The sequence below is a fragment of the Hemitrygon akajei genome, chromosome 11 (assembly GCF_048418815.1).
Source record: "Hemitrygon akajei chromosome 11, sHemAka1.3, whole genome shotgun sequence".
In the NCBI taxonomy this organism is placed as follows: Eukaryota; Metazoa; Chordata; class Chondrichthyes; order Myliobatiformes; family Dasyatidae; genus Hemitrygon; species Hemitrygon akajei.
Genome location: NC_133134.1, coordinates 24,883,928 through 24,910,986, shown reverse-complemented (window position 1 = coordinate 24,910,986; position 27,059 = coordinate 24,883,928). Strand labels below are relative to the sequence as shown.

Here is a 27,059-nt window from a genome sequence, read left to right as displayed (position 1 = left end):
GGCAGATACACACTGGTGTCCTTGAGCTTCTCAACATGTGTTCTAGTCCCAGTGCTTGAGCTTCATCACTCCTACAACAAGGAGGAGATCACTTTCTGTACCTGCTTCTCTCTTCACCTTTACATCTTACAAGGATCGTCTCCACGTACCATTGATCATCAAATGGTCAATCTGGTTCCTGTTGTGTTCATCGGGGGAGCACCATGTCAGTTTGTGAATTTCACGGTGTGGTAAAAGGGTCCCTCTTATGAGCAGATTGTTCATGGCACAAAATTCCACCAGTCTTTCACCATCGTTCTTCATTATTCCACATCCATGGGTGGTGTGAGTTTTTATTTCCCACTTGGGCATTTAGACTTCCCATGACGATAATTATGTCACGGCGTGGTGTAATTCTACCTCCAATTGCAACTGTTGTAATGGCGGTGCTGTCTAGAAGGGCCGAATGGCCTACTCCTGCACCTATTGTCTATTGTCTATTGTTTGTAGATGTCCTTTTCTTCAATGTCACTATCGTTAGTTGGAGCATAGCACTGAATCACAGTCATGTTCACTTGCTTCCCTTTCAGCCTGACTCTCATCAGCCTTCCGTTGATTGGTTTCCATTCCAGCAAGCACTTCCTCCATGGCTTTCTTCAGAATGACAGCTACACCATCATAATGCTGGCCATCTTCCCTTCCTGAGAATAAAACTGTTTCAACAGTTGCTGGCCGTTTTTGCAGTTACTTATGCTAGCTTTCCAGTGTTGTACATGGGTCGCACATTCCAAAAACTAACTTTGGTCTTGGTCTTAGCTCAGGACTTCCTTCAAAATGCCAGTAGCTTTTTTCCTGACTCCAGCCCATATAGCTCTCCAGGTCATTGAGGCACATGAGCCCCCAAGGTTGTGGTCCTCTTGGAGGAATACCTACAAAGTCTGCTGTTTATTGACAACAACTCAGTAGTTAACACAATCATACTCTCAGTTCTAATCAACAAGCTCCAAGATGTGGACCTTCCTACCTCCCTCTGCAACTGGATCCTTGACTTCCTCACTGGGAGACCACAGTCAGTGCAGATTGTAAATATTATCTCCTCCTCGCTGACAGTCAACACTGGGGCACCTCAAGGGTGTGTGCTTAGTCCACTGCTCTATTCTCTCTACGCCCACGATTGTGTGGCTGGGCCTAGTTCAGATGCCATCTATAAATTTGCCCTCAACACAACTATTGTTGGCAGAATTTTAGATGGTGATGAGGAGGTGTACAGGAGCAAGGTAGATCAGCTGGTTCAGTAGTTGAGTGCAAAGTTGTTGCTGTGACATGTCAATAAAACCAAGGAATTGATTGTGGACTTCAGCAAGAGGCAGTCGAGGGAACACACACCAGCCCTCATTGAGGGATTGGAAATGGAAAGGGTGAGCAGTTTCAAGTTCCTTGGTGTCAGCATCTCTGAGGATCTATCCAACATATTGATGCAATTACAAAAAAGGCACATCAGCAGCTATATTTCATTAGGAGTTTGAGGAGAATTGGAAGACGTTTGCAAATTTCTACAGATGTGACTGTGACATGGACAGTATTCTAACTGGTTACATCACCACCTAGCATGGAGGGGCCACTGCACAGTATCTGAAAAAGCTGCAGAAAGTTGTAAACTCAGCCAACTCCATCACGGGCACTAGCCTCCCCAGCGTCGAGGACAACTTCAAAAGACATTGCTTCATCCATCATTAAGGACCCCCATTGCCCTTTTCTCATTGCTATCATCAAGGAGGAGGTACAGGAGCCTCAAGACACATACTCAATTTTTTCAGGAACAGCTTCTTCCCCTCCACCATCAGATTCTGAATGGACAAAGAACCCGAAAACACTACCTCAGCATTTTTTCCTCTCTCTTGTACCACTAATTTAATTTTATATATACTTATTGTAATTTATATTTTTATTATTCTGTATTGCAATGTACTGCTGCCTCAAAATAACAAATTTCACAACATATGCATGCCAGCGATATTAAACCTGATTCTGGTTCAGACGCACGGCCTTTGCTGGTATGCCCAATCATTGAGCGCCACCTAGTGGCAGCATTTGCACACTGACTACATAGCCCCCCATGCCAAACTCCTCAATAATTAATACTTTAGATTAGATTAGATTCAACTTTATTGTCGTTGTGCCGAGTACAGATACAAAGCTAATTAAATGCAATTAGTATCTGACCAGAAGTGCAAAAGAATAGTATTATTTACAAAATAACTGCGAAGAAAAAGTAGGTGCTACAGCATACAAATATAAAAGTACTGAGACAGTCCAATATGGGTGCAATACTGCTTAGCGCTGTGATGTGAGGTTCAGCAGGGTCACAGCCTCAGGGAAGAAGCTCTTCCTGAACCTGCTGGTGCGGGAGCGGAGGCTCCTGAAGCGCCTACTGGATGGGAGGAGAGTAAAAAGTCCATGGTTAGGGTGAGATGCATCCTTGATGATGCTTTTCGCCCTGCAACAAAAATATTGTATATTTGTTTAGTTTCCTCCAAAGTCCATGCATAATAGTTTAGTGGTGATTTTATTGTGAATTGAAAATCAGTACATGCTTCGGTAATGGACTAAAATGTAAAAGCAAGGATTTAATGATGAGGCTTTGGTCAGACTACATTTAGAGTGTGTAAGCAGTTTTGGAGGCCATATCTAAGAAAGGATGTGCTAGCATTGGAAAGGGTCCAGAGGTATAAGGGTGATCCTGGGAATGAAATGGTTAATGTATGAGGAGTGTTTGATGGCCCTGGGGAGGAGGCAGAAGAATGGGAAAATAAATCAGCCATGATCAAGTGTGGAGCAGACTTGACGTGCCAACTGGGCGTAATTCTGCTCCTGTACCTGAAGGTAATGAGATAGTGCAGCTTCTCCAAACACCTTCAGCACTTTCTTCAGACAAGGGACAATGAGTTAAACAAAGATGGTGGTCTTTGTCAACTAGACGACTGTAGGTGCATAAGTAATGTACCTCTGCTTATTCATAGAACCGTACACCCACATAGCTTTGCACATCTTAATCAGAGCATGGGCAAAATAAACTACACACAAGTGGAAAGGTGTAATTTCACAGCAATACACAACCAGAACATTTACTAGATAAAGGCAGTGCATGCCAAAACAAAGGGGGAGGAATTTTGCATTAAAAGACCTCCTCATATAATACATTACATTAAGAGATTATTTCTGTACTTAAACCAGAAAGTCTTGGATATTTGGTTTATTTGGGAAGTTATAAGACTATAAGATATAGGAGTAGAATTAGGCCATTTGGCCCATTCCGTCATGGCTGATCCAATTTTCCTCTCAGCCCCAGTCTCCTGCCTTCTCCCCATATCCCTCCATCCCCTGACCAATCAAGAAACTATCAACCTTTGCCTTAAACATGCATAAAGATTTGGCCTCTACTGCTGCCTGTGGCAAAGAATTCCACAGATTCACCACTCTCTGGCAATAGAAATTCTTCCTCATCTCCATTCTAAAAGGACGCCCCTCTATTCTGAGGCTATGTCCTTTGGTCTTAGACTCTCCCACCATAGGAAACATCCTCTCCACATCCACTCTATCAAGGCCTTTCACCATTTGATAGGTTTCAATGAGGTCATCCCTCGTTCTCCAGAATTCTAGTGAATACAGGCCCAGAACCATCTAAAAGGCAAACACGAGGGAATCTGCAGATGCTGAAAATTCAAGCAACACACACACAAAATGCTGGTGGAACACAGCAGGTCAGGCAGCATCTATAGGGAGAAGCACTGTCGACGTTTCGACGAAGTGTCTCGGCCCGAAACGTCATCAGTGCTTCTCCCTATAGATGTAGCCTGACCTGCTGTGTTCCACCAGCATTTTGTGTGTGTTGCCAGAACCTTCTAGCCCTCTTCATACGACAAGCCATTCAAACCTGAATCATTTTCGTGAACCTCCTCTGAACCCTCTCCAGTTTCAGCACATCCTTTCTAAGATAATGTGGTGGACTACATATACCTGTCTGGACACGCCCCCTGCTGACTGCTCCTGTGGCTCCTCCCACAGACCCCGGTATAAAGGTGATTGAGGTCTGAGCCCGGCCTCTCTGTCTCCAGGATGTAGTATGGTGGTCACTCACTGCTTGTTCCTTCTTCCAGTCAATAAAAGCCGATACCTCGCCTTTACGTCTCAGAGTGAGTTATTGATGATGCATCAGATAAGGAGCCCAAAATTGCTCACAATACCCCAAGTAAGGCCTAGTCGGTGCTTTATAAAGTCTCAATATTACATCCTCACTTTTATATTCTTGTCCTTTCGAAATGAATGCTACATGGCATTTGCCTTCCTCAACACAGACTCAATGTGCAAGTTAACCTTTAGGGAATCCAGCACAAGGACGCCCAAGTCCCTTTGCATCACAGTTTTTTGTATTTTCTGTCCATTTAGAAAATAGTCAACCTTTTCATTTCTTCTACCAAAGTGCATGACCATACACTTCCCGACATGGTATTCTAATTCCTTCTGTAGCCCCTCTGTTTCCTCAAAACTACCTGTCCCTCCACCTAACTTCATATCGTCTGCAAATTTTGCAACAAATCCATCAATTCCATCATCCTAATTATTGACGTAAAAAGAACTGGTCCCAGCACAGACCCCTGTGAAACACCACTAGTCACCGGCAGCCAATCAGAAAAGGCTCTCTTTATTCCCACTCTTTGCCTCCTGCCAGTCTACCATTTCTTTATCTTTCCTGTAATGCCATGGGCTCGTAGCTTGCTAAGCACCCTCGTGTGTGGCACCTTGTCAAAGGCCTTCTGAAAATCCAAGTAGTACACAAAATCAACTGATTCTTCTTTGTCTATGCTGCTTGTTATTTCTTCAAAGAATTCCAACAGATTTGTCAGGCAAGATTTTCCCTTGAGGAAACCATGCTGACTACAGTCGATTTTATCACATGCCTCCAAGTACCCTTGGACACTGTACTTGTTCTATAATAAACACCTTCCGACCAATTAACACCTCTTTCTAAAGATTTGATTGCACTTTTTACCAACAGAGCAACGCTGCCCACTCTGCCTTCCTGCCGGTCCTTTTGATACAACGTGTATCCATGGATATTAAGCTCCCAGCTATAATCTTCTTTCAGCCATGATTCAGTGATGCCTACAACGTCATACCTGCAGGTCTGTAACTGTGCTGAGAGTCCTGCCGAAGGGTCTCGGCCCGAAATGTCGACAGTACTCTTTCCCACAGACGCTGCCTGGCCTGCTGAGTTCCTCCAGCATTTTGTGTGTGTTGCTCAAATCTGGTCAGACTGCATCTGTGGGAGGAGAAATAAGGTCACTGTTTCGAGTCAGAGACTCTTCATCAAAACTGAAAAGGGGATAGAAGAAGCTGGTAAAAATGCAGGGAGGATAGGGTAGGGGAATTCTATGACAGGGTTAAAACCAAGGGGATCAAGGTCACAGCTTAACCCTCCACTGCCTATTTCTACCTCCTTCACAAGATCAATAAACCTCACTGGCCAACTAGAGCCTGCTCCTGCCCCTCTGAACTCATGCCCTCATTGTGTATGGTCAATGAGTAAGTGGGAGCAGTTCAAAGGCGAGAACACAGATAATCAAATGTGGGAACTGTGAAATGTCCTCCGCTCCCAGAGATTGGACTTTTATCAAAATGTTCCAGCCCAAGGCTTGCTGGTCCTGCTGCCCAAAGACTCTATCAATTTCCGACTGTCAGGATGGATGGTAGCCATGAACGAAGTGTGTCAGGGTGCAAAGCTAGAAAAGAGAAGGGGGCCTAGGAATCAAGTATTCGAGTTGTGGAGTTCAATATTCAGCTCTGAGGGCTGCAAGAGGAAAATGAGGCCCTGTTTCTCAGGCTATGACCGTTCTGCAGGCAGGAGACCAATTGGTTCACCCCCACATCTCAGTCTGTGACCTCCTGTCACGTTAAGGCCCAACACACACCTGAAGAGCAAGAGTAATATCGTATAGCAGAGGAATAAGCCTTTCTGCTCACTGTGACTGTGCTGACTGTGATTCCAATCTAACTGTTCCCATCTGCCTGGACATGGTCCCTATTCCTCTACTCCCTACTTATCCGCCTGTTTCTCTAAATGTCATATCATTCTCCTAATTTGTCCAAGTCTTTTTGCATACTACGTGCTTCCTCAACACTACCTACGTCTCCAGCTATCTTTGTATCATCCTCAAAGCTGACAACAAAGCCGTCAATTCTGTCATCCAGATCATTAACACGTAATGTTGAAGGTAGAAGACCCAACACCAACCCTGCAGAACACCACTAGTCACCAGCAGCCAATCAGGAAAGGCCCCCTTTAATCGCACCCTTTGCCTTCTGCCAATCAGCCGTTCTTTGCTCCAATCTAGTATATTTCCTGTACTGCCACAGGCCCTTAACATGTTTAGCAGAGTTATGTCTAGCACCTTTGCAAAGGCCTTAAAAAATCTAAGTAAGCAACATCCACTGACTCTGCTTTGTCTCTCTTCCCTGGTATTCCCTCAAAAATTCCAACAGAATTGTCAGGCAAGATTTCTCCTTGAGGAAACCAAGCTGACTTCCACCTATTTCATCGTGCACCTCCAAATAACTCAACACTTCATCATTAAATTTGGACTCTAACATTTTGCCCAGGGGTTTGCAACCTGGGGTCTGCAGATTCCTCGGTTCGTGGTAGGAGTCCATGGATGAAGAAGGTTGGGGACCCCTGATCTTGCCAAGTCAGACTAACTAGCCTATGAGCTCCTGTCTTTTGCCTCCCTCTCTTCTTTAAGGATAGAGCGATGATTGCTATTATACCCTTCTGCCACTCACCTTCCTTTGCTCCAAAGAGAAAAGTCCTGGCTCACTCAGCTCTTCCTGATAAGATTTACAGCATCTGCAGTTATCTTGATTTTTCAAAAAAAAACATTATCTGGCCTACTTCATATGATTGCAAAGGAGGTATTTCATTTTTTAAACACTAATATGTTGAGAAATTAGGCACCGCACAGCCTACAGGGAGGTTAGGACATTCATTCTTGACTTACTTACTTACTGTCAATTATGGCACTGGAGTTCAGGGCTTCCTTCATTGTGTCAGTAGCTTCCCCTCGGTTTTCACCACTGTCAGTCGTGCAAGTCCCAGGTGGAGGCTCGGGAACACCGTCACACTCAGCTGTAGAAGGATTCTTCATTGCTGTTTCCGTAAAAATTTTGTTTGATCAGTCAGGGTTGTTCGTCCTGAGCTGAACCCCTGAAACTGGTTGACCACCCTTAGTCTGACCTCTACCCTTTGACCCCTTTGGCGTGGGTGGCCATACCAAGAGCCGAGGCATAAAGCCCTGAGTCCAGCCAACATAGTTCTCCGGGTCACTGAGGCATGCAAGCCTTCATATCCTACAACAAGATTGGAGGATTCATTCTTGAGAGTATCTTTTACTTTTCTGAAATATGTCTCTGTGACATATTTAATATACAAACCACTAGAGTAAGTGTTCTTTTAAACTGGAGTTCTCATTTAGTAACAATTTATTTTCTGACGGAGTGCTTAGCAATAGACTAAGTGGTTTCTGTATAAGAGCGAGATATATGGCTGCTCATGGAGTGGTGTCACTGAGACCGGCAGCACAGAAACGAGTCCTTTGGCCCATCTCCCCTGTGCTGAACTGCTTTTCCACCTGGTCCCATCGACTCACACTTGGACCACTGCTCTCCAGATCCCTCCCATCCACGTCACTATCCAAACGTCCCTTAAATGTTGTACTCAAAACCACATCCATTATTCCCACTGAACTGAAGTGAATGTATGGATTTCTGTCAAAAGTAAACTGAGGAGCTGGGGGAGCTGAAACTTAGTAACATCAAAGGAGATAGTTAAGTATGAGAACTTCATGTAGACTGCTTCCATCATAGAAAATCCACGTTGGTATGTATAACAGGCATCTAACACAAAACAGGAGTGATTTTGTTGACAAGTGTACAGTTGATAAGATATATCCACCTTGGAATTCAATAAAGTTTCTAACAATCTCCTACAATAACTTTGGTGGTACAAGAAATATGAAGACAACAATAATGTACTTTCCACTTTTAAATCAGTTAAATCTTCCAGGCGGCTTCACTGGAGCACTATTAAACAAGGCACGCAGCCAAGTTCCTTTAGAAGGTTACACAAGATATTCACAAGCTTGGTATAGGAAGCAAATTTTAACAGATACTTTTACAGTCCTTTTAAAGTCCTTTGTAAAAGATGAAATCTTTGCAGCAGGAATATATGGCTTGCACAATATTATCTTCTATGATTCCAGTCCATCTATTTCACCATTTCCACTGACCCTTCAAAGCAATGATGCAATGTGGGGGCTGCCTTTTGAAAGAGAAGTTAAACTTAGGCTACATTCATCATCTCAGATGCACAGTACTAGGCATAAATATCCTTCAGCTCAAAGTGGAAGTTATGAGTCCCAAAGCATTTATCCTTAACTAACAACACTACAATGATTTAAACAGCCATTTTTGTGGCCCTTTGCAATATTCAAGACCACCTTACTGTATTTTGGCCTAAATTATAATAAATGGCTGGATTTTACAGGTCGCTTCCTCATTTAAAATATCTGAGAATCTGATAAAATGTTACAACTTATTTTTCAGTGGAAAAAGTTACAGTAAATTTACAGTGCCTATAAAAAAGTATTCAGCCTCCCCCTGGAAGTTTTCATGTTTTATTGTTTTACAACATTGAATCACAATGGATTTAATTTGCCTTTCTTTTGACACTGATCGACATAAAAAGTCTCTTTTGTGTTAAAGTGAAAACAGACCTCTACAGAGTAATCTAAATTAATTATAAAATGTAAAACACAAAATAATTGATTGCATAAATATTTACCCCCCCCCCACCCTTAATATGACGCACCAAATCATCACTGGTACAGCCAATTGGTTTTAGAAGTCACATTATTGGTTAAATGCAGATCTGTTTTTGGAGACCTGTGAGCAGTTGAGGTGTTTCAATTGATTGTAGTAAAAATACACCTGTATCTGGAAGGTTCAACTGCTGGTGAGTCAGTATCCTGGCAAAAATTGCACCGTGAAGACAATAGAACACTTCAAGCAACTCCGCAAAAAGGTTATTGAAAAGCACAAGTCAGGAGATGGATACAAGAAAATGTCCAAGTCACTGAATATCCCTTGGAATACAGTTCAGTCCATCAACAAGGAATGGAAAGAATATAGTACAGCTGAAAATCTGCCTAGGGCAGGCTGTCCTTAAAACTGAGTGACCGTGCAAGAAAAGGACTAGTGAGGGAGGCCACCAAGAGACCTATGACAACTCTGAAAGAGTTACAAGCTTCCGCAGCTGAGATGGGAGAGATTGCATATATAACTGTTGCCTGGGTGCTTCACCAGTCACAGGTTTATGGGAGAGTGGCAAAGAGAAAGCCACGGTTGAAAAAAAACTCACATGAAATCTCAGCTAGAGTTTGCCTGAAGGCATGTGGGAGTCAGCTAGACAAAGGTTCTATTATCTGATGAAACCAAAATTGAGCTTTTTGGGCATCAGACCCAATGCTATGTTTGGTGTAAGCCAGACACCATACATCATCAAAAACATGTCATCTCTACCATGAAGCATGGTGGTGGCTGCATCATGCTGTGGGGAGGCTTCACTGCAGCAGGCCCTGGAAGGGTTGTGAAGGTAGAGGGTAAAATGAATGCAGCAAAATACAGGGAAACCCTGGAGGAAAACCTGATGCAGTCTGCAAGACAACTGCGACTCCGGAGATTTGTTTTCCAGCAAAACAATGACCACAAGCATAAAGCCAAAGCGACATAGGAACGGCTTAAAAACAACAAAGTTAACGTCCTGGAGTGGCCAAGAGAGAGTCCAGACCTCAATTCAATTGAGAATTTGTGACTGGACTTGAAAAGGGCTGTTCACTCACAATCCCCCTGCAATCCGACAGAGCTTGAGCAGTTTTGTAAAGAAGAATGGGGGAAAATTGCAGTGTCCAGTTGTGCAAAGCTGACAGAGACCGATCCACACAGACTCAAGGTTGTATTTGCTGCCAAAGGTGCATCTACTAAATACTGATCTGAAGGGGGTGAATACTTTTGCAATCAATTATTTTGTGTTTTATATTTGTAATTAATTTAGATCACTCTGTAGAGGTCTGTTTTCACTTTGACATGAAAGAGTCTTTTTCTGTTGATCAGTGTCATAAAAGCCAAATTAAATCCACTGTGATTCAATGTTGTAAATCAATAAAATGTGAAAAATTCCAGGGGAGGGGGGTGGTGAATACTTTTTACAGGCGTTGTAAATATGCAAATAAAGTAATGCAAGGTTATTTGCCAAGCGGTCTGACTTTGTACTTGAACTTGTTAATTGTGTCTCCGACACAGACACATTCTTACAAGTATACACTACGTATGAGGAGCAGGAGTAGGCACCTTGGCTCCCTAAGCCTACACTTCCATCTAATACAATCACCACTGATCTGAATGTAACCTCAGCTCTGCAATCCCAACTACCTACAGTAATCCCTTTGCTCATCAAATATCTATCTACATAGGCTTTAAAACTAGTCAAAGACTGTTTCCACCATCCTTTGAAGGGGAAAATTATTCCCCTCATCTTCCTACTTTATGGGTGACCCTTTACTTTTAAATAATGATGACTATACTTCTAAATTCTTACATAAGAAGAAACATTCTGTGCCCACCCTGTCAAACCCCCTCTGGATTTCAAATGTTCAGTTAAATTTCTCACTTGCACAAATCCAGTGGGTACGTGTTCTCCACTCTGACCTTTCACTTTCTCTCACCTGCCTATTACTTCCCCCGGGTCCCCTCCTCCTCTCCTCAATTCTCCTCTCCTATCACATTATTTTCTCTCCAGCCCTTGACCTTTCCGACCCACCTGGCTTCACCTATCACCTTCCAGCTCGCCTCTTTCTCCTCCCCCCACCTTTCAATTTTGGCATCTCGCCCCTCCCTTCTCAGTCCTGAAGAAGGGTCTCAGCCAGAAGCATCGACTGTTTTTTCATAGATGCTGCCTGGCCTGCTGAGTTCCTCCAGCATTTTGTGTGTGTTGCTTTGGATTTCCAGCATCTGCAGTCTTTCTCGTGTTTGTAAGATACACACTTAGCTTATCCAACCTTTCTTAATAAGACAAATCTCGGGGATTGGTTCAGTAAATCTCAGAATTGATTTTAATACATTTACATCCTTTCCCAGATGAGAAGATAAGTACTATATATATTATTCTGGGTAGTGTGATGTTAGGTATCTAAGTTACACAATGATTCTGGTATTCCTATGTTATTTCCTCTTGTGGTTGTGGTAGCGTTTCCACCAATGCATGAGCGATTCATAATTCTTATCCCAGATGTAGTTTCTGATTTCTGGTAAGGACTGTACAGGAAGTTCACTTCCTCTAAAAGTACTAAATCCTGGGCATAATGAAATAATTAAGGATGAATAAAATCTAAAAAACACTAAGTTATTGTTCTCATTTATTTTTCTCCAGTCGTGCCAAAGGGTCTCGGCCCAAAATGTCAACTATACTCTTTTCCATAGATACTTCCATTGATATCTGCAGAGTTCCTCCAGCATTTTGTGTGTGTTGCAAGTTATTGTTCAGCTTATCTCATTATTAACCAGTTCCACACTGACCTTCTCTAATCAAAGCAGGTTGTTTTGCAGCAGAAATAACGATAGGTTGAAGTTTCATAAGGAATTTGAGCTATGGCTAAGACAATTAACCTCACTTTACTATTTTGGATATGTGAGCACTTGTCATTACTTACAATTTTTACTGTGTTGACAATAGAAGTGCCATTAAAATGTCCTTAGACATTTCAAGAAGATCCTGAACCAAAAGATATATTCAGAAGACGAACAAATGTTTTGAGAGAAGAGGTGAGGGCCTTTACAAGTTGGGTGGAAATAAACGTTTAGGGAGAGAGTCTGAGGAAGGGACATAAATATTAAAGGCATAGATACTACCATTTAAGGGGGAAGGAGAAATAGGAGAGCAGGAGACCAAAATCATCAATGAGGGTGTGTGATTAGAGGACTTTACAGTGATAGTCTGAAGGGACTTTAGCACAGAGATGAATAGGAATCAGTTCCACTGAGCTGCACAGCAGAGGATGATAGGTGCATGCCAAGCACGCAGAGACCAGGAGGGCTGATGCCAAATGGTTCAAAGTTCAAAGTAAATTTATTATCGAGGTACATATATGTCACCGCATACAACCCTGAGATTCACTGTCTTGTGGGCATTCTCAATAAATCCATTGAATAACAACCACTAGAGAATCAATGAAAGTCTGCACCAGTGTGTGAAAGACAACAAACTGTGCAAATACAGAGAGAAAGGAATAATAATAATAATAATAATAATAATAATAATAATAATAAATCAGCAACAAATATCGAGAGCATGAGATGAAGAGTCCTTGAAAGTGACTCCATAAGTTGTGGGGACATTTCAATGATGGGGCCAAGTGCAATGGAGTGAAGTTATCCCCTTTGATTCAAGAGGCTGATAATTGAAGGGTAATAACTGATAATTGAAGGGTAATAACTGTCCCTGAACCTGGTGCTATGAGTTCGGTACCTTCTTCCAAATGGCAACAGCGAGAAAAGAGCATATTCAGGGTGGTGGGGGTCCCTGATGGAGGGTGCTGCTTTCCTGCGACAGCTTTTCGTGTAGACGTGCTCATTGGTGGGGAGGGCTTTACCCATGATGGATTGGGCCATATCCACTTCTTTTGTAGGATTTTCCATTCAAGGGCATTGGTGTTTACACACAAGGCTATGATGCAGCCAGTCAATATACTCTCCACTATATATCGATAGAAGTTTGTCAAAGTTTTAGATATTGTGCTAAATCTTTGCAAACTGTAAGGAAGTGGAGATATTGTCATGCTTTCTTCATAATTGCACTTATGTGCTGGGCCCAGGACGGGTCCTCCAAAATAATCACATTGAGAGATTTTAAGTTGCTGACCCCCTGAGGACTTGTTCATGGACTTCCGGTTTCCTTCTTCTGAAGTCAATAATCAGCTCCTGGGTCTTGCTGACATTGAGTGAGAGGTTGCTGTAATGGAACCACTCAGTCAGAGGTTCAATCTCCCTCCAATTTGTTAATTCGTCACCACCTTTGATTCAGCCTATGACAGTGGTGTCATCAGCAAACTTGAATATGGCATTGGAGCTGTGCTTAGCCACACTGTCATAAGTGTAAAGTGAGTAGAGCAGGGGACTAAGCACAAAGCCAAGTGATGCACCTGTGCTGATGGAGATCGTGGAGGAGATGTTATTGTCAATTCAGAACCACTGGACTCTGCAAGTGAGGAAATGTAGGATCCAATAGCACAAGAAGGTATTGAGGCCAAGATATTGAAGCTTATTGATTACCTTTGAGGGCATGATGGTATTGAATGCTGAGCTGTAGTTGATAAACAGCAACCTGCAGTCCAGATGTTCCTGGGTTGAGTGATGAGCCAGTGAGGTGGCATCTGCTGTGGTCCTGTTGCTCGGGTAGGCAAATGTAAGTTGGGTTTCAGGCAGGAGTTGATATGTTTCATGAACAACCTCGCAAAGTACTGTGGATGATAGTACTGTAAGTGCTACTGGATGATAGTCATTGAGGCAGGTTACCACAGGTTACCCAGGTTACCCTGGGCACCGGCATAATTGAAGCCTGCTTGAAGCTGGCGGGTACATCAGACTGCCGAAGCTTGAGGTTAAAGATCTCAGTGATCACGCCAGCCAGTTGATCAGCACAGGTCTTCAGTACTTGGACAGGTACCCCATCTGGGCCGGATGCTGTTTGTGGGTTCACCCTCCTGAAGACTGCTTGCTCGTCAGCCTCAGAGACTGAGATCACCGGATCACTGGGGACTGTGGGAGTTTATGACGATTCCTCCACGTTTTTACAGTAAAAGCGAACAGAGAAAATATTGCAAACACAAGGAAATCTGCAGATGCTGGAAATTCAAATAACAACACACACAAAATGCTGGTGGAACGCAGCAGGCCAGGCAGCATCTATAGGGAGAAGTGCTGTCGACGTTTTGGGCCGAGACCCTTTGTCAGGACAAAGGGTCTCGGCCCAAAACGTCGACAGCACTTCTCCCTATAGATGCTGCCTGGCCTGCTGCGTTCCACCAGCATTTTGTGTGTGTTGTTGTTTAGAGAAAATATTGCGCTCATCTGGAAGCGAAGCCCTGCTATTGCCTCTGTCACTTGATTTAACTTTGTAAGCGGTGACACAACTCCCGAGCATTCTTTGATGATTCATGTTTAGTCCAGAATTGCCACAATAAGATCAGTTTCAATTTTATGACCAAGGCAAAATTTTGAATGGAGAGATTCAAAGATGGAGTTGTGAAAAGATAAACATGCATCTTAGGCTTTAATCAATGGGGTTTCACCATTGATTGCTTTACATATTGTTCTTACATTTCCAAACACTAGAGGGCACTCCAGCTCTGAATTGGCAGTAGCTCTGGGCTATTTAAATACTGTACACGACCAACCTGCAGTTTATGATATAACAAAACAAACATTCAAGCAAAAGATACATCTCAAACAAATGAAATATATAGATACTGAATACTTTACAGAATGATAACATTTGAGGAGTTTGCTTATATCTTTCCATTCATTAACATGATTTTGTATTTGAACCATATACAGTCCTTCATGATTTTCCATTCACGGCTGGTCTGGTGACAGTAGACCGTCAAGTAATCATCACGGATGATGGAATGAAAAGCCTTTTCAGGAGCAACAAAATGCCTCTTGGAGCTTCTGACTTCTGGTTGGTGATATCTAATCAATCCACATATATCTGATCTGGTCACCCAAATTGATCAGGAAAATTAAGTAATCATTGTCACATCAACTTTCTTCTTTGTCACATAAAGATATCTGCAAACTGAGTTACAGATAAATCCATATGTGGTGATTATATTTGTCTCACGTGGATGTGTGCACTTGGGAAAACTTGTGTTTCCCCAAGCACAGTAAGTGGATGCAGTTCCACATCATACAAGTCATGGGGCCTCCTCGAGTGGACAGAGCGAACCAGTTAAAATTGTACAGATTAGCAGACCAAAGCACAGTTAAGCCTCTTACTGCTTATCCAGTTAATGTTATCCTACTCACTGGGAACTGGTTCATTGGATTACCTTAATAAAAAAAGGAAATGTCCCCTCCCCCAAGTGATGAGCCAACTCCTCCAGGTCCCATTCACGAGTCAATATAAATTGGCATAAATGTCTGGCAGTATTACTGAGATACTGAGCCTGCCACAGAGAGTTGATGAGCTTCCAGTACTGCACAGAGGACATGCCTCAAAGGCATTTTGCTTATGTTCCCACTCAACTTCTTTGTCCCTTTCCCTGCTCCCCTGAAGAAAAATCTACTTCATCCTCTCTAACAAATCCCTCCGCTGAACAGAGTTAGTTTTCAGTGAAGGTCTCCTCGAATGGTCGTATCTCACAGAACAGTGATCCCACGGGCGTGTAGCAGTTTGGGCAACGCTATTACAGCTCAGGGCACCCAGAGGTCGGAGCTCAATTCCAGAGCCAAAGCGTCTCTGCACGGCCTCCCCGTGGAATGCTTGGGTTTCCCCCTGCCCCTCCAGTTTCCTCCCACAGTCCAAAGACATACTGAAGAGGTTAATTGGTCATTGTAAATTGTCCTGTGATGAGGTTAGGGTTAATCAGGGTTGTTGAGGGCTGCTGGGATGGTCTGGCTCAAAGAGCCAGAAGGAATTACTCAACACTGTATCACTAAATAAAACAAAATACATTTATTTGCAAATTCTGCGATACATATTTTCTTAAAGTTTTTTTAATGTCGCCAACAGAGGACTAAGAATGAACTTTATCAGATTTCTCTTACTTGCCACTTCTAGACAGAATATTTCCATTATTCATTATTTTCTGCTTCCAACCACAGCCAGTGATTTGATCTTGGTAAGAATATTATAATATTCAGTGTAAAATTTTAATAAGATTGCTTACTTTGAAAGTTAATGAACCAAATTACAGCTGGAAATTCAGATGTTTGCTCTGCTTCAATGGTAAACACTTCTGGAAAATGTTTTAAAAACTGAAAGCATGTGATTTCGCAGATTTAAGAGAGACCGCAGACGCTGGAAATCTGGATCAACGCACATAAAATGTTGCTCGTTCATGCTCTCAAAACATAATCAGCCTGAATATATTGCATCGTATTTGATGTAAACAGAAGTTTATTATATTTATTTGATCATTTAAAATGCAAACTCTGAATCACATTAATGCCATTTTAACTATTCTGTAGCTAGGCCTTAATGATCTGAGAATGGAAGCTGGAAGTTGAATTGATATTTTACATGCCTTCCCCTATCCTTCATCTCCCCTTCACTCCTCTTCCTCCCACCTCGCTTTCCCTGATCCCCCTCCAACCCTCTGCCCTCCACTGACCCCAGCTCCAAGCCCTGCCATATTTTTACTATCCCCTCTGTCTCCCCCCTCTCTGAGGTGGGACATTCAGTCCTCAGCGGGGTCCTTATCTCTGTTCCCCACCTCAGTGAGTTCTGTGCCCACCACAACACCAAGTTCTTCTACCTTCACCTCCGTCCCCAGGCTAACTTTTTCGGCAAGGATTCCCTAACCTCCCTTCCCCCCATCAGGAACTCTTTTCCTGCATTCATTCATCCTTTCTCCTCCTCCTCTTAGACAACTTGCTCTGGATCTTCTCATCTCTAAATGCTGACATTAAACGTCTCAACTTCACCGTGCTCTTTGCCTATTCCGACCTCACTTCTCTAAATACACTGCTCTTCACTCATCCCAACCTCACCATCATACTCGCACTGTTGTCATCTGGCAGACTGGCCTCATCTTGCCAAGGTCAGACGGTAGCTCTCAGACACCTTCCTCGGACTTACCCTGAACCAGGATCCCACTGAGAGGCATCTGGCCATTCCCACCTACACCCTTGACTGTTCGCATGCTCTTTACCACTTCAACAACTTTCATCTTGGACATCTCTCCTTCTGCATTCTTGACATCTTTTGTAAACTATTGACGCCCACAGTTACGTTGACCACACCTCTTCCCACCCTGTCACTTGTAATGATTATTTTCCTTTCTCTTAGTTCCTCTGTCTCTGCCGCACCTTTTCTCATGATCAGGCTTTCCATTCCAGGACTCTTTCCAAGGTTCCTTTGTCCATTCGCCCTCCCCAATGAGCCCCTCAAGGCACTTACCCCTGCATCTGTGCTAAGTCCCTACACATCCTCCCACACCACCATTCAGGGCCATAAACAGTCCTTTCAGGTGAGGTACATGGAAATCCATCAGGGCCACATTGTGTCCTCTACATCGGCAAGACCCGACTAGATGAGGGGACCACTATGTCAAGCACTTCCACTCCTTCCGCCGCAACAGTCAGTTCATTTCCATTTCCCATCCCCACACTGACACGCTTGTTCTCTGCCTCCTCGACTGCCACAATGAGGCCAGACACAGATCGGAGGAGCCATATCACGTTTTCTGTCATGGTATACTCCAATTTGCCGGCATCAACATTGATGTCCCTAACTTCCAGTTTCAAGACCCCTCTATTCCCCCCACACCTTCATTGCTATGGTCCCCTTACTCTGCCTCTTTCTACTCCTCCGTTCTCACATAACCTGCCATCGTCTTTACCTTCGTTTCCCATCTCCTTCCTCATATCTGTGGTCTACTGTCCTTTCGCATTGGATTCCTTCTTCTTTAGCCCCTCTCCTCTTCCACCTACTACCTCCCAGCTTCTCATATCACTCCCTTACTTCCCCCTCCTACACCTTCCCACCTCCCCCTCGCCTAGATTCACCCATCATCTGCCTGCTTGTGTTCATTTCCCTTCCCCCTTCCTTTTATTCTGGCTTCTGCCCTCTTCCTTTCCAGTTCTGATAAAACGTCTGGCCCAAAATTATTTGTTCAACTGTTTGCTTCCCTCTTAGATGCCGCCTGACTCAATGACCTACAGAGTTTTGTGTGTAACTCTGGATTTCCAGCACCTGCCCTCTTGTCTCTCAATACTGGGTTTGAGCTTCTGGTTATGTTTTGGTGTACAATGATAAGAATTTTTATTCCTGCAGAAGCAAAACTCTAACTTTCTTCTACCTGGCAAATTAGCAGTGACAAGATACTACTGTATTTGTAACAGTGTGTTATCTGATAAAATTAGTATAATAGATAATGAAATATGGCAACATTCTTTGATTAGACAAAACTTATATACACTTCAGTTTTTAAATGTGGAAATCAGTTCTCACTTCATGATCTTAAACTCACATGGAACTATTGAGTTTTTTACTGCATGTGTAAATAAGTTAATGCTTGAAAGAATCTTCTGCCACAATAAAAATGCTGTGGGCATATGATTCAGCAAAACTGGTTCCAAAATTCTTTCAGTTTGATGTAGGACAGGGTCCGACACCAAAACATACAGAACAAATTTGCTCCTTATGGATAATGTGAAAAACAGACAGTAGCAGCTGGAGGCACCTGTAATAATGACAGGTCTTGAATCTGAACGGGGCAGTTGTGTGATATGTTATTGTAAATGAAAGTGAGACCATTCCGCTCTGTTGGCCAGTCTCTGGTATTTTACTGGAAGAAGTTGGGTGTTCCAAGAATGTAGCCAGGTATAGTGTAACATGAAAGGAGTACTCAGCACTCAAAGACAGTGTTTTGTCACTTAGAAGTTGTAACTTATGGAATCAATCAAAACACAAAAGATTCAGCAGATGCTTGCATTTTTGAGCGACACACACAAAATTCTGAACTCAATGTTTTGGGCCAAGATCCTTCATCACAAGTGGAAGGCAAAGGGACAGAAGTCAGAACAAGAAGGTGGGGGAGGGCAAGGGAAACCATCTGGCAGTCCTGATGAAGGGTCTTGGCCCAAGGCGTTGACTTCAGCATTTTGTGTGTGTTGCTCAAGTTTTCAAGCATCTGCAGAATCTCTAGTGTTTATGGAAAGCTTTCCAACAACTCTCTTTTCAGCATCAATCATCTTGAAAATCACTTTAACATTTCGACCCTAATTTTTAAAATAATAATCTTGCATAATGAATGTGATTTTTCATGATAACAGACAGATATAATCAAAATTATCTTAATAATCACATTCTTGTAGATGCAGTAAGTGAAACTGTGTGTGTTGTTTATGAGTAATACAGAAGAATTGAAGCATCTTGAATAAATCAAAAATATTTAAAAATGCCATCAACTTTATGTCTTTCCAGCATACATAGATACATATTAGGATTCTGTAATTCAAGACCCCGATATGTAATCTGAGTCTCCCAGAAACTGAACTGTACACCCAATATGGCAACAAGAGCAAGTCAAAGGCTAGCTATCCTGTGTTGTGCAACTCACCTCCCAACTGTCCAAAGTTTTTCCACCGCCTACAAAGTTCAAACCAGGAGCTTGAATGGAATTATCCCCACTTGCCTGGATGAACGGAGCTCTAACAGTAGTCAAGAGACTACACAAGCCCATTTGATAGGCAGCCCCCTCCATAACTATTTGCTGACTCTACTACTTACACACAGTAGCAATAGCTTGTACTGTCTACAGGGTGCACTGCAACAACTTACCAAGCGTTCTTTGACACCACCATCCGAACCATGACCTCTGCCACCTATTCATTCTGCAACCTTTGGATGTCCCTGGCAAGGCCTCCTGAGAAGCTTTGAGCCACCTCCTTGACTCACTGAAGTTCTCTCATTAAAGGCTCATCCATAGCGCCGGCGGAAAGATAACGCAAGATTTAGACCGCCTTCCTGATCAGTGATTTTATATCCAAAAAGGACAATGGTTCATGAATATGGGAACACTCTCATCATTAGGAGCTTTCTCTTTAAGCTGCACATCATCCTGACTTGGAAATATATCGATATCCTATCACTGTGCATTATGGGCTGGTATGGAATTACCAATGCCTTTGAACAGAAAATCCTATGGAAGGTAGTGGATTCAACCCAGTACATCACAGGTAAAGCCCCCCCCCCCCCCACCATTCAGCATGTATAAATGAAACTCTGTTGTAGGAAAGCAGGGTCAATCATCGGGGACCCCCACCACCTAGGCCATGCTCAGCAGCATCCATGGTCATCAGAGACCCCAGCACCCAGGCCACGCTCTCTTCTCACTGCTGCCATCAAGTAGATAGTTCAAGATCCTCAGGACTTGCACCACCAGGTTCAAGAACAGTGACTATCCCTCTTGCTCAAAGGGATTCACTTCCTCATCCATTGAGATGTTCCCACATCCAACAATTTCACTTTAAGGACTCTTTATCTTGTTACCTCATGTTCTCATTATTTATTGCTATTTATTTACCTTTGTATTTGCAAAGTTTGTTGTCTCCTGCACTCTGGTTAATCTCTCACTGGTCCTGTTATAGTCACTATTCTATAGATTTGCCGCTTGTGCCCACAAGAAAATGGATCTAGGGTTGTGCCTGGACACATGTAGGTAACTTGATAATAAAGTTTACTTAGAGCTTTGAATTGTGGCTGGGTCTGAATCGGGGAATTGCCTGCCCAGCAGCATTTTCAGACTAACCCCACCAGAAAGCCCACAGGGGTTCAAGAAGGTGAATTACCACCACCTCTAATAAACAACTGGGGATGTGCAGTCAATGCTGATCTTGGTGACGCCGTATTCCAGACATTTAATCTATTAAAAAACGCCTAAAAGCAGTTAGCAAAATGCCAAATGCAACAAAGTCAACTGCACCTCCCAACATAAAAGGTAGAGAATGCAAGGAGGAGGAGGGGGAAAATTGTCTCTCTCATTGCTCACAATTTCAATAACGATGGCTTTAGTTGTGGCTGAGTTGTTATATATTAAGCAACACTTAGATTATAAAAAAAATGAAACAGCTATAAAAGCATTCATTTTACATTCCAATAAAATGGGTGGGACATTTTGTACTGAGACTAATGGTGAACACGCTGCGTTAACCTCAATGTCATATACATATCGGATAATAGCTATGTACAGAAGTCACTGGGTTGTTTTTTTTATTCCTTTCAAACTTTCTTTTATTTTCTTTCTTTTCCCTGTCTATTGTTGAAATGGGAGCAAGCCTCCAGTTGCAGCCTGTTGACCGACTAGCTGAAGTCTGCAGTCAGTGGAGCTGACTTTTGCAGCTTTGTGTTCTGTGAGTCCTGGTACAATTCCAATTAGTTCATTTTTTTTCATGAGTATGAATACCCTTAGACTTATAATGTTGTGATCCCACCTCCCCTGCTGGTATTGCAGCGTTTCTATCGCACTATTGCTTTTGAGTTGTCATTTTAAATGGATTCGCAGTCTCAGCCTCTGTAGCGGGTCTCATTTTAACAGTGCACTTATCTTTGATTGGCTGGGATGTGCACTCGAGAAGTTAAGACATGATTCCCAAGTCCATCAGATCTCCTTCACTGCTTTCATTCCACCTTCTATAATTATTGCTAGCCTCGTCCTTGAAACCTTTCCAAACCTATAGAACACCCATAAAACTATATTTTTTTACAAGCTGCAGGATGTTCTAATGCATATCCAATCACAGCTGCGAGCCCTATCCAATTACAGTCACATCAGACGTGCAACACAAATAAGATTAAAATAATGCGAACTGAGCGGCTGCATGACGGAATGTGGCGTTACATCGGTGCAGCTTCTGCATCACGCAGGGCGAAAGGCATCTGTATTTGAGATAGATAGGTTACAATATCCATATTTTTGAGCTGGGCGTACAACGAAGTATAACCAGTGAGTGCCGAATTTCGATGCAACAATATTTGGAGAAAAGGTTTACATAAATATGACCTTGTGGTAAACAGGACTACCGTGTTTCCTTTTGAGATTTAGTATGGACATCGGGCTTTTAAAACTTGAATTAAGGAACTTCAAACGTTTACGGGGACTAGGCTGTGCACGTGCACCCCATTAGCACGTTGAAAATGTATCCCCTTGGTACGTTGTATAGTGAAGGGCTGCTGCAGAGAAGGCTGACGAGGGCTTTCAGTCACCTAGATTTATGGCCATATACTAAAAAAAAATCTGGGACTTACAGGACCTGAAAGATGTGCAAAGCACAATTTTAATGAAGCACTGTCGATTACTAGTACATAGAAAAAGTAAAACCCCTAAAAATACTCAAGTATTCTGCAAAAAATAAGACGTATTTGTATTGCTCTCAAGTATTTTTGTTCAATACATGAACTGAACTTCGAGATCTGGCATACAGCCAGAATTATTGGAAGCATTTAACTGCACGATGCAAGCGCTGTATTAGGCACTCTTGATTAAAATGAATGTAGATGGACCAAAAAAGTCTTCATCTTCTGTACTTGTTTTTGTTTTAATTCCAGCAATGATCTTTGAAGTGTCAGTATTTCTCCCGAACTTTTGAAAAAGTACATGACTGCTCACTTCAAAGAACAGAATGTTTAATTTTCATCTGTTGTTTTATGGCAAAACATAAGTTTCAAATAAAGATTGAGGTATTACATTCCTAAATAATTCAACATATTGGAGCACGTCAAAGACTACTTCAGAAATGATAACATGAAAGCACCGACGAAGAGCTCCGAAGCCTGCCCATTAGAATCCTAGCGGTATAAAGGGTTACATTTCTATAGTGTGGGTCCCCCTCACATTTCCGCGTTGCGGTCTCTGCCCTCGCTGCACCGCATCAACCCACCCACGTGCCGCCTCCCTCTGACCCCGCCCCCGCCGCGCGCTCACGCTGCAACAATCCGTCTGCCGGTACGTGCTCTCGCACGGGGGGGGGGGAGGGTAAGGGGCACAGGACGCGCCTGCGTCACGCCGCGGAGTTATTTGCATACTGCGCGCGAGGGCTTGTGGGAGTGGGCGCCAGCTGACAGCTGTGCTCTGGATGCCGGTCGAGGTGGCACCTCCGCGCCCAGGTGAGTGGACGCTCCTTCGGCCGGCGTGCGGGTCAGGTGTGCGGCCCTCGGGGTGCAGGGCGGCTGCGCGAGGCGGCCGGTGCGCTCAGCAAACGTTTCCATGGTGACTGCCGGTAGCCGGAATAATGCGTGCAATTAAAGGGTCTCCGGCACGGTTGTGGAGAGTTTACGCTGAGGTTAGCGGCCGTTCTCCGGCCTGGGCTACTCCTGAGGTCTCCCCCGATCACCGTCTGCTCCTCTCTCTCTCTCTCCCAGCCCTGGCACTAGATAGGTTGCCAACAGGATATTCCGCCTTCCTTTCCTCCCTTCTCGAGTGAACTTTGCTTTAGCATTTCAATATTTATCAATCGTGAATTCTGACTGATAACACTGGCCCCGATTCAGCAATGTCCATGTGCTTGTTATCTCAGAGAAAACACAATCCAGGATCCTGTCAGTTGAAGTGCAGTATACTGAAGATGGTCTAATCGAATATACGGAAAATAACCAATTTATTAGACTGGACTTGTAAATTATTAGTAATCAACGTATATAGTATGTGCCTGTATAATGTAGGCACGCCTAATGAGATCGCAGAAAATCTCTCGTTTTGGAGTGGACTCCTATTTACTAGACACATCCGTTTTCATGAGAATGTGTTACCAAGAATGTGGTACAAACCTGATATGATGTCTTTTTATAGATCCGAGTTGCTTAGCAATACTTTTGTGAAGCTGTATGTACCAGGAAAGGGTGGCGTGCATAGTAAATTCTGTCATTTACTGTAGGAGGAGTACTTAACACCGTTATTTTTCATAATTTTATTTTTGTTATGTTTAATTAATTGAATTATTCTTCAGAGTACAGGACATTAAGATTTCATCAACCATATAAATGAGTGTTTTGTAGCGCTGTCACTGTTAACTTCTGGCTTCAATTGATTGCTGTGCATGGATGCTGTTGGGTCAGCAACTGTTTTATATAAGCTTATGGTTATTACTATTATTTCTGTAATGTGTGCAGTACATTTTAGTATGAACCTTGTTGAAAAGGCACTTTTAATCCACGAGCGTTCTTCCAGAGCCACTGGAATACACATGTCACTGTTTAAGCTTATGGGCTATGAGGCCTTTCTGTCATGTTTCCATTCTTGTGAGGGGAAACTCAGATGAAGCAAATAAGATGTATTTGTGCTTTTTTTTTGTTATCTTCTTAAGCGCTTAAACCATGCCATTTCGGATTGGAAATCATTTAATATTTAGGCAATATGCTACCTTATTACCTTAAAGCTGTATGATGAGTAATGATAAGTAGGAATAACACCAAGGTTTGAGAACTATGTTAATCTGATAAACTAGAAACTGAGAACGAACAATGCCTTTCATGATTTCAAGACAATGCAAAGTGCTTTGAGTATTACTGATTGTACTCATTGCTGTAGAATAGAAAGGTAATCTCAATTGAATTTTACAATATATGTTACTGAAATGGATGCACAAATGTGCAATTACAATTTTAACTCATTTCACAATTTAATCTGTTTAATCTGACATTTATTATGATATCAAAATTGTGCCACATACAATCTATCTTAAGAAGCGATATAGTTAAGATACATGTTCTGACAGACTTTATTTCCAGATAGTATTTTGATCTGTAATGTTGTAGGATTTAAAATGTGGAGGTTTTATCATTTTGGAGTAATTAACTTTTTATCATTATCTGTGATTTGCAATTAATGAATTGAATTTTTTCCATGGAAATGGAGATGGTTTTAAAATATATCGCTGTATTTATCCAAGTTGAGTGCTTTGTGGAAAATGAAAAAAAGATACTGCTGCCAAAGTGCTTGGTGCCTCCATTTTCAGAGATTTAGACCAGGAATCTGGTTTTCATATCTTTCTTACAAAACAGACTGAAACTTGTCTTCCAGAAGAACACATTGACTTCCTGTACCACCAGGTATTATTTTTGTTATTTTCTTTCTGGAACTAAGAATGGTAAGGATCAAGGGAGTGAAGTTTAGGTATGCTTCTGAAATACTAAAGCTTTTACATGCTTGAGACTTCTAGAACTTGCACTCGATCAAGCTGTAGTTGATGCATTGTGGAATTAATTTAATTCTTGAAATGATATTAATAGGAGGAGCCAGAAGAATTAAGTACAAACTAAGCAACACACACAAAATGCTGGAGAAACTCAGCAAGCCAGGCTCTATGGCTCTATGGAAAAGAGTATAGTCAGCATTTCAGACCCCCAGGTCCAGATGAAGGGTTTTGGCTCGATATGTCAACTATACTCTTTTCCATAGATGCTGCCTGGCCAGATGAGTTCCTCCCCCATTTTGTGTGTGTTGTTTAGATTTCCAGCATCTGTAGATTTTCTTTTGTTAAGTTTAAACTGTTTATTTATATATCTGATATACTGGACTAACCAGTTCCTTTCTACCACCACCCTCTAGCACAGGGGTTCCCAATGTTTTTTATGCCATGGACCCTTGCCATTAACCAAGGGGTCCATGGACCACAGATTGGGAACCCCTGTCTAGCAGAATTGGTCCTCACCCTCCACATTTTTTCCTTTGGCTCCTCCCACATTCTCCATACTCGAGGGGTAGCCATGGGCAGCCGTATGGGCTGCAGCTTTGCCTGCCTTTTCATTGGCTATGTAGAAATGTTATAAGCCTCACCCTCCCCCCACAATCCTTCCCAACTCTTCCTCCTCTTCCTCTGTTATATTGACGACTGCATTGGTGCTGCTTCGTGCAACCATGGTGGGCTGATCAAATTTGGTTCCAACTTCCAACCTGTCCTTAAATTCACATGGTCCAGTTCTGATACATCCATTCCCTTTCTTGATCGGTCTGTCTCCATCTCTGGAGACAAATGTTGACTGACATATTTTGTTAGCATACTGATTCCCAAGGCTATCTTGACTATAGCTCTTCCCATCCTTTTTCCTGTGAAAGTGCTATTCCCTTTTCTCACTTCCTTTGTCTCAACTGCATCTGTTTCCAGGATGAGGCTTTCCTTTCCAGGACATCGCAGATGTCCTCCATTTTCAAAGGATGGGATTTCCCTCCCTCCACCATTGATGCCGACCTCACCAACATCTCCTCCATTTCCCGAACATCCACGCACACCCCATCTTCATGCCACCTTAAGAGCGATGGCATTCCTCTTGTCCTTACGGCATCCAACACATCATTCTCTGCAACTTACACTATTTCTGTAGGAATTCTACCTCCCCCATGCCCCCCCCCCCCCCAGGCTTTCTGTAGAGATCGCTGCCTCCTTGATTTCCTTGTCCATATATCTCTCTTCACTAATCTCCCTCCTGGCACTTATCCCTGCAAGTGGCCAAAGTGCTGCACCTGCCCATTCGCCTCCTCCCTCACCTCCATTCAGGGCACCAGTTTTTCTGGGTGAGGCAACACTTCACCTGTGAATCTGCTTGGGTTGTCTATTGTGTCCAGTGCTCCAGATGTGGCCACCTCTACACTGGTGAGACCTGTTGTAAATTGGGGAACCGCTTTGTCGAGCACCTCCATTCCATCAGCCAAAAGTGGAATTTCCCGGTGTCCAGGCATTTTAACTCTGATTCCCATTCCCATACAAACATGTCAGTCCATGGCCGCCTCTTGTGCCGCAATGAGGCCACCCTCAGGGTGAAAGAAGAACACATTATATTCCGTCTGGATAGCTTCCAACCTGATGACATGAATATCAATTTCTCCTTCTGGTTTAAAAAGATAATTCCCTCCCCCTCCCCCTTTTACTATTCTCCACTCTGACCTCCTAACTCTTCTCATCTGCCAATCACCTCCCACTGCTGCCCTTCCTCCTTCCCTTTCTCCTTTGGTCCACTCTCCTCTTCTATCAGATTCTTTCCTCTCCAGTCCTGTACCTTTCCTTACCTGCCTGGCTTCACCTATCACCTTCTAGCTGTCCTCCTTCTCCTTCCCACCTCCACCTTATTATTCTGGCATCTTCCTTCTCCTCTTCCAGTCCTGAAGAAAGATCTCAGCCCAAAACGACGACTGTTTATTCAGTTCCATAGATGCTGCTAACTTTCTGAGTTCCTCCAGCATTTTGTGTGTGATACTGTT

General features: G+C 42.9%; 1 protein-coding gene across 5 annotated transcripts in view; it reads left to right on the top strand.

The window, feature by feature from the left end:
- Positions 1–22,906: 22,906 nt before the first annotated feature.
- The window catches only part of mrtfba (myocardin related transcription factor Ba), a 235,305-nt gene continuing 231,152 nt past the window's right edge, over positions 22,907–27,059 (top strand). For 4 of the 5 annotated variants that reach the window (XM_073060479.1, XM_073060480.1, XM_073060482.1 and 1 more), the window contains exon 1: positions 22,907–22,972. The gene's annotated coding sequence lies outside the window, so the exon portion shown is untranslated. The remainder of the gene's footprint in view (positions 22,973–27,059) is intronic. The other variant, XM_073060478.1, reaches the window with a different exon arrangement.